General features: G+C 34.7%; 1 pseudogene; it reads right to left on the reverse strand.

The window, feature by feature from the left end:
* Positions 1–11,266: 11,266 nt before the first annotated feature.
* LOC121451609 lies at positions 11,267–12,216 on the reverse strand (annotated as a pseudogene).
* Between the last annotated feature and the right edge of the window lie 1,869 nt (positions 12,217–14,085).

The following is a 14,085-nucleotide window of genomic DNA, read 5'->3' on the forward strand; positions in this document are numbered from 1 at the left end:
ATTATTTATAAACTGATTAGTCCGTTAGCTTCTTATTAACTCTTATAATATATTTTAGCCCATTATTCTTGTCTGTGTTAGCCACGTAGCTAGGTACCTTTTTCAGAAAGGCAGCCACATCTTGATTCTTCTCTGGCTGGATCATGACTGCAAAAAATACCTTCCCTCTTTCCAGAATTATCATTGCCCTATCTTTACTTCCTGCCTGGCTAAGTGGCCAATAAGCACTTATTTAAAATATAATTGACAGGGTACAGGCCATTATCCCACAACACTTCCTCCCTTTAAAAAAAGAAAAACAAAAACTCTGAATCTGATATCCTTGGTTTAGCTTCTCTTCTGACCATTATCCATAACAACTTGTAACCAACATTCTAAGCAAGTGAAAATGCCCATAGTCCATTTGTTGGAAATGTGGGCATAGTTTACCAGGTTACTACCTGCTTGTTGGGGGTGCTGATAATATTATGGGGACCTGAAGAAAATTTAGAATTATGATCAAGTCATCACTGGAGTATCTTGTGAGGCTTCATCATCTCAGGCAGAAATCTTGAATCTGTTCTGGATGTAGAACTAAGACATCTGGCCCATCTGTTCCTACCAGAAATTTCTCTGGTGATCTTCCTTGATCAAACCTGATTTTTCTTTCTTTTTTTCTTTCTTTTTTGGTCTTTAGGCACCATTTATTTCAAATTTCTTAAGAAAGACAAAAAGGTTACCATTAACAAGATAAAGTATAAAGCTGGGCTTTCATGATGTAAAATAGGTCTAGAGGAAAACCAGATGATGCGTATTAAATGAATTTTACATAGATGTGTCTATACCTAAATATCCTGCATAGATTTTTGTTTCAGTTCTACTTTTTTTATAAGTGTGACAAGTCTTCACTCAGCTATTCATGAAGTCTATCACATCCCATGACAAAAATTATTTGAAAATTATATAAGGTGGTAACCTAGTTTCATGGTCATTTATACCTACCAGAGATCTAAGGAAATATGACTGAAACACAGGTAGGAAACTTCCAGAATAGAGCACTCAAGACAGATAATAAAATAAAACCATGGTTGCAAAGGGCAGAGGAGTTTCAGAAGAGAAGGAATTGGGAGGGTGATATAGGTCAGGGGCTACAAATAATAGCTAGGCAGGGTGAATAACTTAATATACAACATGAAGTTTAAAAGTAATAAAAGTTGTACTTTTTGGAGATTCCTATCAAATGAGTGGAGTTGGCTGCTCCCCCAGCCCTACATACAGCATTCGAATGAAGTAGCTTTAGCAGATAATGAACACATCATTTATTTCTTTCCAGAGATATTTTTACATTTATATCTCCCGCATCATCCTGTGTTAGTTGGAGCATTTTGGAACCTTCAATGTTAAATTCAACTGTAATTATTACAGAAACATGCACAGTATCATATTGAATGTAATATGTAATTGGAAAGGAAGGATACTCCAAAAATAAGTTTCATTCTTTCTACTTAAGGCATGAAACAAAACCTGACTTTTCTTAATTCAGAATGAATCCACAGCCTCTCATTTCCTGTGGAAACAAAATAAAACCTCTTCTGCAAAGTAACATACCTTTTGACTTCAATTTTGAAGTCAAAGTTTTTTCAGATTACCTCTCTTGGATTAATTCAGCAGCATTTATAAACAAATATATTTTGGATGCTGTTGCTCCTTCCTCAACATTCAATCAATTTAAAGAGAACATAATAACATACAGTATCCAAATTCTCTGTGTGTTTTTTTTATTATTTTAATACATAATAAATTGCATGGGACAGTGAAACATTATTGGTGAATATTAAAGACTATATCTCACCTGAACTCAGAGAATATCAAAATACATACCTAAAATTTTAAAGTCTTAAGTTCTTATCGTAATTGAGTTCTGGGACTCTCTTGGTGTCTTCTTCACCCTGGTTTCAATAGAAATATAACTCTTAAAAAAGAGATCTATCAATAATTTGAATTATAACATATAAAAATTGCTATGATATTTAGAAATATATGTGTATGGATAAATACACCTATGCATTCCACACTATTAGTAAATTAACTCATAATTTGAAAGTGAGTAAGAGAGGGTTAGCCTATTGAGGAAGGAAAGCTAAAGAAAAGATATAATTAAATTACAATCTCAAATAAAAATAAAGAAGTGTGACATTGTTATAAATAGTAGATAATCATAATGATTGAACGAAATTTTCTTATGATATCAATACGAACTGATATCAAAACAGGCTTAAAATTCTTAAGCATACAATTTTATGTAGTTCATCATAGTAGAAGAATAAATGTAGATTGTCTGCTCTTCAGAAGGCAGGCAAGGCAAATTTTGTACATGGATGTATATGGTATTTGGAAGGTTCCTGGTGGAGCAGAGCTATTAGGAGGCTGGTCCATCGTTGTGAGCATAGGGCTGCCAATAAAGACATGTTTAGACAATATTAGAAAGAACATATGCATACATGCAGGTTCGAATAATGAAAAATTGTTTGAAACAAAGGAAGGAGAAGTATATGGAAGCTTTGAAGGGTGGAGAGAAAAGAAGAAATGGTGCAATCATATTATAATCTTAAAAAAGAAATACAGTTTTAAAAAATGAAAAAGCAAAATACTTTATTGACACAAGAATTGCATGACAGGAATTCTCCAGAAAAGTTCATTATCTCTCCAAGACTTTTAACATAAATGGATGTTGAATTTTGTCAAATGCTTTTTAAGCATCTAATGAAATGATCATATGGTTTTTTTCTTTCAGTTTATTTATATGCTGGATTACATTGATAGATTTTCGTATGTTGAACCAGCCCTGCATCTCAGGAATGAAGCCTACTTGATCATAATGGATAATTTTTCGGATGTGTTCTTGGATTCGATTTGCCAGTATTTTGTTGAGGATTTTTGCGTCGATATTCATGAGTGAGATTGGCCTGTAGTTCTCTTTCCTGGTTGAGTCTTTGAGTGGTTTTGGTATCAGAGTAATTGTGGCTTCATAAAAGGAATTTGGTAATGACCCTTCTGATTCTATATTGTGGAATACATTAAGGAGTTTAGGTATTAGGTCTTCTTGGAAGTTCTGGTAGAATTCTGCATTGAAACCATCTGGTCCTGGGCTTTTTTTGGTAGGGAGGTTTTTGATAACAGCTTCTAATTCTTCGCGACTTACAGGTCTGTTTAGATTGTTCACCTGGTCCTGGTTTAGTTTTGGTAAATGGTATTTATCTAAAAAAGCATCCATTTCTTTTACATTTTCCAGTTTTGTGGCATATAGGCTTTTGTAGTAAGATCTAATGACTCTCTGAATTTCCTCTGTGTCTGTGGTTATGTCCCCCTTTTCATTTCTGATCTTATTAATTTGCGTGTTCTCTCTCTTTCGTTTGATTAGTTTGGATAGGGGTTTATCTATCTATCTACGGGGAGCTCACCAAGGCCAGCTGGACTGTGACCGAAAAAGCATGGGATAAAACCGGACTCTCTGAACATGGCGAACAATGAGGGCTGATGAGACACCAAGGACAATGGCAGGGGGTTTTGATCCTACTTAATGTGCTGGCTTTGTGGGAGCCTAGCCAGTTTGGATGTTCACCTTCCTAGATATGGACGGAGAGGACCCAGCACTTAACACAGGGCAGGGAACCCGGACTGCTCTGTGGACTGGAGAGGGAGGAGGAGAGGAGTGGGGGGAGGGGGAGAAGGGTGGGAGGAGGGGGAGAAGGGTGGGAGGAGGGGAAGGGAAATAGGAGGCTGGGAGGAGGTGGAAACTTGTTTTTTGTTTATGTTTTTTTTTCTTCTTTTCGCAATAAAAAATAATAAAAAAAAAGTTCATTAAATAGGATGACAGTCAAACTTTGCAATCTTCCTTTAAATTTTATTCTGTCACTGTATTTCAATATAAAAATTAGGGGCACCAATGTGTTTACTGTATTTACGTTTAGTTATATCTTTCTTACAAATTTATCACTAAAATTATGTAACACTTCTCTTTTCACGGAACTTCATGAGCAACACTTGCATAATGCCTTGAAATAGGAGTAAAATATTCAACAAGCTGATCAACAGCTTTAAAACAAAAAGAATTACAGCGTGAATTAAAATGAATGAATATAAAAGCATTTTTCTTAATATTATACTGAAGATAAGATGGGACCAGAGGGAAGTTGTGGTCATACACATAAATAGGACATGGAAAGTAAGTGGGCTAGACAGAAAGCTACCAAACATCTTTTTACAATAGGATACAGAAGAGACCAAGGAAGTCTACGATTTTAAAAGATAAGAACACATATTCAAATGGTTTTGAGGGTATGAAGAGGGTCAATCAAAATTCTTCCTTTAAATCACTAGTCTTTATTGCTATTAAAGCTGGTTCCTAAATCTATTGTTCACTCTCCCAGTGTTGGTAAATAAAGATATTATAAACTTTACAGACATGTAGTAATAAGGGGCGGCGGGGCTGCGTCCCGGCACCCGGCCGCCCCCACGGCTAGCTTTACCCAAAATAATTACACGGAAACTGTATTCTTTTAAGCACTGCTTGGCCCTTTAGCTCTAGCCCTTACAAGCTAATTCTCACATCCCGATCAACCCATCTCTAATAATCTGTGAGCACCGGTCTTACCAGGACAGGTTCAGCATGTCTAACCTGGCAGCTTGCTTCATTGCATGCATCTGCCCGGGAGAGCAGAGCATGGCATCTCTCTGAGGTGTCTGCTCCCGAGAGGAGAGCTGTGGAGTCTGAGCTCACTTCCTCTTCCTCCCAGCGTTCTGTTCTGTTTATTCCTCCCACCTATCTTCTAACCAATGAGGGCCAAGCAGTTTCTTTTTATTTAACTAATGACCTTCCTCCATCACAGACATAATAAGAGTCTGATTAGAAAATGTAGAGATAATTACCTCTTGCTAGAATCAAATCCTTCACAATTTAAATTTTGTTTTTCTCTATGACTCTCAATTCTGAAATGTAAACAAGTGGTAGAATTCTGCCTTACTGTTAAAAAAAGAATTTAATGAAAGTATGTAAGAGGTACTGTCACAATATTAAAATAATGGATTTTTTGAAATTTAAGAATATATAAAAAGTGCATTATCTAAGGTGATTTTGGAGAACAAAAAATGAAAAAGCAGGGGTGTGAGTCAATACAGGAAATTTGGTCTATTTTGGATCATTGGTATATTTTTAATTTTATTGTTTAGATATTGAATATGCACAGTGAATTTTTGATGATGTTCTAATACCTATTGAGAAAGCATACTAGTGATTGCACTAAAAATTTTGATTATCTTTTTCTTAATTCAATTTTGAAGCTTGAGTAATACCATTTTCACTATGCTATGATATATTTCCATCTGTTCCAGTGCTGTTTGAAGCCTGTTTTGTCTTATATAATTGCAAGTACAAGCTTTATATTTAGTAGTTTTCCTGTGTCAGTTTGTGTCCTTATATTAAAACATTTCAATTGAATTTCTAAAATTAAAACAAAATAATACAAATGACATAAAAGTCAATCTAATAAAATAAAAAAATAGTCCTGAGAGAATGTGAAGAAATTTTTAATAAGTGAAGAACTCACCCTAGTAATATCCTTAATACTTAATATAGTAAATAATTACACCTCACAGTCTTATGGATAGGTTTGTTATAATACAATGAATGGATTTAACATATGAAATAATAGCTTTTAAGACACAAATAAGTACTAAAAGCAACCTTTTTATTTGTTTCCATTATAGAACTTAAAGGAAAAATTACTCTAGCATAATGTTTAAAAAAGCATCTTAAATTTTAAATTAATGTAATCTGAAAACTCTGCATGTTGAACATGGACACACACTATTGACAAGTGCTTCAATTACTTTTTTTAAATGCTGTATTAGTTACTGTTATTATTCTTTTGTTTATATATGTATTCACACAAGTCTATGCTATGGCTCACATGTAAAAACCAGAGAATAACTTTGGAGACCCTGTTTTCTCCTACCACAATGTAGATTCTGAGGATGAAAGACCATGAGCATTGTATAGCAAGAGACTGTACCCTCTGAGTCATCTTGTCTGCCCATAAGTGCCTTAATCTATAAAAGTAATGTATGTGATTGTTTTTCAATCAGATGTAAAACACATATGAATTTGGAATATGAATTAATTTATTTTCCAATGCTATTATTCATCAAGTTATCTAAGATAATTACAGCATAGTAAAAAAAATTACCAATGTAAAAAGGATTTACTTAACAAAAAGAAAACTGAATTTCCTATTTATACTCTCATCCTTATCCCTAAGAGAAAACTGAATCTCCTAAGAGTAGTTCCAAATTAATTTCTAACTCTTTGCAAGGTGACTTCCATAGCTGCAATTTATTCTTATTCTACTTCTAGAATTACTGACTTTTAATATCATATAAACTTTCTACATTCTATACTCAGATACAATAATCAAGACAGTGTCATTGTCTCCTATTATTATATTTATAGAAATTATTTTATATTGTAGACAGACTGTAGCTTTTTTTTTTATTGAGAAAGGGGAAAAAAGTTTCAGCCTCCTTCCAGCCTCCCATTTCCCTCCCCCTCCTCCCACCCTTCTTCCCCTCTCCCCACTCCTCTCCCCTTCCCTCTCCAGTCCAAAGAGCAGTCTGGGTTCCCTGCCCTGTGGAAAGTCCAGGGTCCTCCCCCCTCCGTCCATGTCTAGGAAGGTGAACATCCAAACTGGCTAGGCTTCCACAAAGCCAGAACATGAAGTAGGATCAAAACCCTGTGCCATTGTCCTTGGCTTCTCATCAGCCCTCATTGCTCGCCATGTTCAGAGTCCGGTTTTAACCCATGCTTTTTCAGTCACATTCCAGCTGGCCTTGGTGAGCTCCCAATAGATCAGCTCCACTGACTCAGTGGGTGTACGCACCCCTCGTGGTCCTGACTTCTTTGTTCATCTTCTCCCTCCTTCCGCTCCTCATTGGGACCTTGGGAGCTCAGTCCAGTGCTCCAGTGTGGGTCTCTGTCTCTATCTCCATCCATCACCGGATGAAGGTTCTATGGTGATATGCAAGATATTCGTCAGTATTCATACTATAGCTTAAAACCATTAAAGTGTTCTCAAAATTATTTATTCATCTCTTAAAATTTATTTGCTATACAAATTTTAATCCAAAGAAAACTTGAAAAATATAAATCTCTTCAGGTAACATGTAGACTACTGAACTGCTTTAAGAAGAATGAAAATATGAAACTATAAAAACCCAAAATAATTATGCCTTTGGGACTCCTCAGATAAGTAAAGTAGTGTATGATGAAGCTTCAAAGGCATTTCCTGGCATCTTTTCCCACCAAAGTCTCATTCTTTCACCCTAGTACTCTCTCTTTCTCTTGCTCCCTCTCTCTCCTTTTACTTTCTATGTCTAACTAGTGCTGAAATACAAAGGAAATGACATCCATTCTATTTTGAAGAACTAGCAATGTAAATCTGCCATATTAGCATATATTAACTAGACTTCTAAATATATGATGAAATTTACAGATAAAATAAAACTTAAATGAAGAGGCAATAAAATTTTAATTGCAATGGCATTATTGCACTCATGATGGTATTATGCTAAGCAGAAAAGTGTAGTTATATTCCCAGCAATGTTGCATAATAAGATAAATTTGAGCCAATTTGTAACCTTAAAATTTTCAATATTGTCACTTCTATTCAATTAAAAAATATTCTACTAAGGAAGTTTGTGTTTTTATCATCCATAAAAGTGGTTTTCCTTTCTAATTATCCCAATATCTATAGATGTATTATGGTTTTCTGAAAAATTATTTTGTTTGCAAAATTCCTATGATCCTCAATAATTATCAGGATAAAATAAAAATTCAAAACCTGTTGGACTCAAGTATACTTGTTTCAAATTAGATACTTGACCAAAGGTAGAGTAGTGTGGCTATAAATTCTAAAATGTGATAGAGAAGGTCTAATCTTGTCATTGAACTTAATCACTTGAATTCCAATCAACATAATAGGAATCACAGATTATAATGGTGTATGAAGTCTAACATTTGCATAATTTTCCTTTTTGAGATAGACTTGAGGCAGATATCACACATTTTTCTTAGTGAGGTGAACATCTTGTGGCCAGTATGCTTTCAAAGTTACTACAACTTCAGTTATGGAAGCTAAAAATAAACCAGGAAAATGGATCAATGGGGCGATAAAACTATTTAGAAATTTTACAGTTAATGAGGAATATATGGTGTGAAAATCATTTTTTTCCACATCCAAAATACAAGGTTTTATGCAATCCATATTAGAGCATTGAGGAATAATTCCTAGCTAAATTAGGGAGATTCACACAGCCTGCCTGAGGCATAAGGAAATTTGTCCACTCAATGTTCTGGTAAAAGCTTACTTCTTTTTAAGTGTCTTTAAAATGGAAGGAATCCTGCAAACTTTTCATGTTCATCATAACTGACTGAACTTTCTAGTGACTACTACAAAATTAAATTCAAAGCAGCACAACTTCATACTGTGAGCTAGAACAGAATTCAGAGGATGGGCTAATTCTGTGCCTTTGGGACCTGAGAAGGTGGCTGATGTATTTTCTAAGATTTCAAAATTATTCTGTGAAGTATTCTATAAATGAATTCAATTAGATATATATTTTCTGACTTTTCACAGTGGTTTCTCTAGAGTCATGACATTAGTCAAGTTGGCATGAACACACGACTCTCCTTATCTCAAAAGCCTCAGCACAAACTTTTACTTGCCACTTGCATAATCACTAATGCTGATATGTAGTAACATGTGATCAACATTCTATAGTCATCAGCGCTGACAGATCAGGGCCTCAGGCTCAGAACAATTTTTGTTACCCCTAATGGTAGGGTAACGTCCCCAAGAGCTTCTTCAGCTCTAGAGTTAGTAACAGTCACACCTTTCACAGTCATCTGAACAGTTATGCCTCCTATACTCGGAAAGGGAACCCTGGACTTACATATGCTAGCACCAAACAGCATGAATGCACACTCTTGAAAGGTTTACAACTCTCAGGAAAGAAACCCTTGAAAGAGAAGCAACTGGCATTTGCCTGCTGCTTAATCTTTTTCTATCATCAAAAATTGTACATTAGTTTTAAAATTTTATATATAGAAACTATCTGTTTTAAAAGCAATGTTTTATCAATTGAAAGTTGAGTAAGATTTGATTTCTACATTTCTTATATGCTACTAAACAGTTTGGCCGGGCGGTGGTGGCGCACGTCTTTAATCCCAGCAACCGGGAGGCAGAGGCAGGCAGATCTCTGTGAGTTTGAGACCAGCCTGGTTTACAAGAGCTAGTTCCAGGACAGGCTCCAAAACCATAGAGAAACCCTGTCTCGAAAATCCAAAAAAAAAAAAAAAAAAAAAATCAGTGTTGTTGGTTCAGTCTCACACTACAGAGTACCCACATTATAGTGGTCTTATAAAGCCAGAAGACATGCTGCCAGTTGCATCTTACTGAAAAATGGCCAACGATTTGAAAATAATAAACCAATTTTATTTTATAATATAAAAGTTTTCTTTTATATCCTGTCTAAATCTGTAATCTATATACTTTAGGACTCATGCCTCATCTATCTAAGGTGGTGGGATTATAGGCAAGTATCAATGTACCAAAAAGTCTTATTTATTTGTCTGTATATTTCTATGCACATAATGTGCTTGTGTGCACATTGCACTCATGAGTATATGAAGGGTAAAAACGTTTTTTTTTTTTTTTAACCAGAGTAAAAACTCTGGTGTTGTTCTTTAGACTGTCTACTTTCTTTCATGCAAGGTCTCTGATGCAAGGTCTCTCACTGACTTGTAAGTAATTAAGTAGGCTAGTCTGGGTGCCCAGATTGTTCTAGGAATCTGTCTCTACCTCTGAGTGCTGTGTTTATAATTGCCAGTCACCACTATTTCTGAAAATAGATTTTTGAGAATCAACTCTGATCCTGGTGCTCATAAACAAAAACTTTAGCAAATGAATAGTTTTTTTCCAATCCTATTTTTAGATTACTTTTTAAAAAAGATTTATTTATTATGTAAATGCATGTTCTACATGTATATATGCCTGCATGCCAGAAGAGAGTACCAGATCTCATTATAGATGGTTGTGAGCTACCACAAGGTTGCTGGGAATTAAACTCAAGACCCCTGAGAGAGACTGCTCATAAACTCTTCTTGTTGATCTAAATAATCTTGATTCTTCTTGAAATAAATATTGAGGAAACCTGAAAAAAGCAGATTGCCCTATAACCATGTGTGTAACTTTTGACATCCAACTGGATAAAACCAGAGCAAGCATATTTATAATAAATGGTATTTTAAATTCTTCCTTTTAGTAACCATAACCATAACCTAGGGTTTCCAGAACAAGAACATTCAGCAGTATCCTTGTCTGACCCCTATTTTTCGTTCAAAATTGCTCATGAGTTCATGAGTGAGGCTTATCTTTATTCAGGAAAAAAAAATGCCAATTATATCTTTCGTCCATGTGAATATGTGATACAAATGAATGCTAGAGATGTAAGAGAGAAAAGAAAACAACATAACTCTACATGAATAACTATGAATATAGAATTATAGGAAAATGAGGATTTAGTATACGGCTATGTGAAGAATATTGCACAGATAACCATGGAATGCACTCTGTCTTGGTTCCTGTTTACCATTGCCTTTCTAGTTTAAGACAGTATAAACGCCTTGTGTGGGGGATGATTGTAGAACTTGTCCTCTGCTTGCACATGCACTAATATAGTGCTGTATACTTTTCAATAATCAGAATTACACTATATTTCTATGCATAACCTATTTTATTACAATTACTTCACTTGTGAAATTGTTGAAAGTATTTTTTGAATCATTTGCAAATTGGACAAGAAGATCTTCTACAAATCATTGAGGCAACAAAGAACTATTGCAGAATTTATGTACATCAATTTTATTAAAGTTACATTTGGCTTCTCTAAGCAGAGTGTGGTTTATATATGATAGTACCAAACACCCCCCCCCCAAAAAAAAAGCTTACAGAATTTCAGCAGGTGACGTAGGATGCTATCTTGAATAAACTCTACTATACAAAGGAGTAGCACTTCGCCATGGGTATGAAGGTGAGAATCCACTTTTACCTTTCATAATTTTTTTTCCAAATATAATGTGCTAACAATCATCTCACGTCTAGTGTTAACATTTCATATATGTAGGCAATATCATTGAAAAAGCACAGAAGTTATACTCCATTGCTAGTGAAAATCATTCTTTGTTGTATGGAAATTTACCTTTTGTATTAATTTTTTGAGGGCAACTTTGACATCTTTATTTCTCAGGCTGTAGATCATGGGATTCAACATAGGCACCACAATGGTGTAAAACACAGATGACAATTTACTTTGTCCCAGAGAGTTGACTGATGGTGGCTGAAAATACATGAATGTTAAAGAACCGTAGAAAATAGCAACAGCCATTATGTGGGAGCTGCAGGTGCTGAAGGCCTTGAGCCTTCCCTCAGTGGAATGAATGTTGAGGATGCTGACAATGATGAAGATGTAGGAACTAAGAATGGTCATAGCTAGTATAAGAATGTTAAGTGAACCAAGAGACCATAATAGTACTTCATTGATAAAAGTACTAGAGCAAGAGAGCTCTAGTAATGGGAAATAATCACAGAAATAATGCCTTATTATATTAGCCTTACAGAAAAGCAATCTTATCATGAAGAAAGCATAAACTGTGGCACTAAGAAAACCCATACCATATACCCGAGAAATCATCCACAAACAGACTTGATAGGACATGATTACATTGTAAAGCAAAGGGTTAGAGATAGCCACATAGCGGTCATATGCCATTACAGCCAACATGTAACATTCTGCAACTGCAAAAACACAGAAGAAGTAGAACTGAGTCATGCATTCTGGGTAGGAGATGACATTCTTCTCTGTCACAAAGTTTACCAGCATTTTGGGAGTAATGACAGTGGACTGACAGCAGTCAATAAAGGACAGACTGCTGAGTAAATAATACATGGGTGTGTGCAGCTGAGAACTAAACAGAATCAAGATGATCATGCCTAGATTTCCAACAACTGTAACCAAATAGATTCCCAGAAAGATGAGGAAAAGTGGCAGTTGAAGTTCTGGATTATCTGTTAACCCATCAAGGATGAATTCAGTCACTGTGGTTTGATTTACTTCTTCCATTCTCTTCTGAAAACTCGACATGAGAAGAAAATTTTATATAGAAGAAAAATGTGAGTGTCCATTCTCCTATCAATCAGTAAATTTTGAAACAGAATTCAAATTTTTAGGTATTGTCAATCAGCTGTCAACCTATTTTCTACCCAAGTAGTCAGAGATTTTGAGTCCTGGCAAAAAGAGGTATGCAAAGAATAATCAATCAGATGATTGCATACTTGTGACTTTGTCATAAGAACTCTGTGTATATGTACCCATTTCCTACCGACTGCAAACCATTCTAGCACCCCTTATTGAGTGTTTCAAGTATTTGTCATGTCTTAGTCATACATTTTGGTAGAAAATATTTTATATGTGGTAACTTAAAAACATTATGAAAATGCATAAATAGTAAACTCAATAATGGCAGATAAATATAAGCATTGGAAAAAATGAATTAATAATTAAGCTTTCACACCTATGCTGATTTTCTTAGTTAAAATTTTGCATTTTATTTGCTAGGTCAAATTATAGCATTCATTATATTTTTTCATCAATGTTTTCTACTCTATGGATAATACTGTTTATTTAAGACAAGGGCTCCCAGACTGGCCTTAAATTCACAATCTTTGCCTATTTATTCCCATATTTCAGGGTAAATTTTTAAACAAAGCTTCAGTCAGTACTTCAAATAATTCATTTTAGCCTTTTCATCTGCTAAAAGTATCCCATGAAACTCCACCTGAATATATCACTTAAGAAATGTATCCTTTTATGTCTTAAGGACCTTGTTCCCTTGGATTCATTAACCACCTTGTATTATTGGGTTCCATCATTTGAATGTGGAGTTGTTAGCCAGTGAGATCTCAATAACTGCTGGAAAAATCACAGGCTCTTATCAATGCTATTGGTCTTTGTAGAGCTCAGTGGAAAGACCTTGTTGCTGAAGGTACCCTGTACTTGGTAACTGAACTTGATATCAGGTTATTACTGGCCTGGAAGTGTCATTCTTATTGGCTAGCTTTCACAGTACTGGGCATAATCTCAGACATTACCAGAGGAGAAAAATGCTCAAAAATCTTATCCAGCTTGGCACCTTGTGAGCTTTAAAAACATATGGACTGCAAAACAATCTAATTGTTACATTAGTGGCATGAACATATAGGAATATTGAACAATTTTCTGCTCCACAAGATAAAACTCCTGTATGACAACATTGTCATACTAAGAACCTCTTGATCTTGATGCCCATAAATGGACTGTATTTTCTTATGAATATTTTAGTTTTCTATTTTTTAATTATTTTGTATAGATATTCCATGTACAAAATGACGTTTTTGCTGCTGCTACATTATCTATTGAGCAAAGCACTATAATCCTACACAAAAATTCTGATTACTTTACTTATTAATACTTGAGTCACATTCTTTCTCATTAAGCTTTGATGTACTTTCTCTTTGCCGATATATTGTTGAAGCCTGTTTTGTCATATGTAAAGCATATGTAAAAGCTTTGAATTTGCTAATTTTGGTATGTCAATTATCACCGTATTTTGATTTTATTAACATGTGTCCTTATATTAAAATGTATTTTAATTGAATTTTGAATATTTTAAAAATAAATAGAATAAATTATGAACAGGTTAGCACAAAATAGGTAAATTCAAGCTAAAATAACATAGACAGTTCTTATAATCTGAATCTTTTACGCAGTTCTGAGAGAGGGTGAAGAAAATTCTGATGAGAGAAGAACTCACCATAGAAATGTTTTAATACTCAACATGGTAAAAAGAGACAAACAAACCAACAAAAAAAAAACCCACTAAGGCTCACAGAGATGTGCAGAGGATTCTCATAATCCAATGAAAGCTCACATATAAAGTTATAGCTTTCAAGACAG

The sequence above is a fragment of the Microtus oregoni genome, unplaced genomic scaffold (assembly GCF_018167655.1).
Source record: "Microtus oregoni isolate MIOR12 unplaced genomic scaffold, Mior012 000008F_ref0000371, whole genome shotgun sequence".
Taxonomy (NCBI): domain Eukaryota; kingdom Metazoa; phylum Chordata; class Mammalia; order Rodentia; family Cricetidae; genus Microtus; species Microtus oregoni.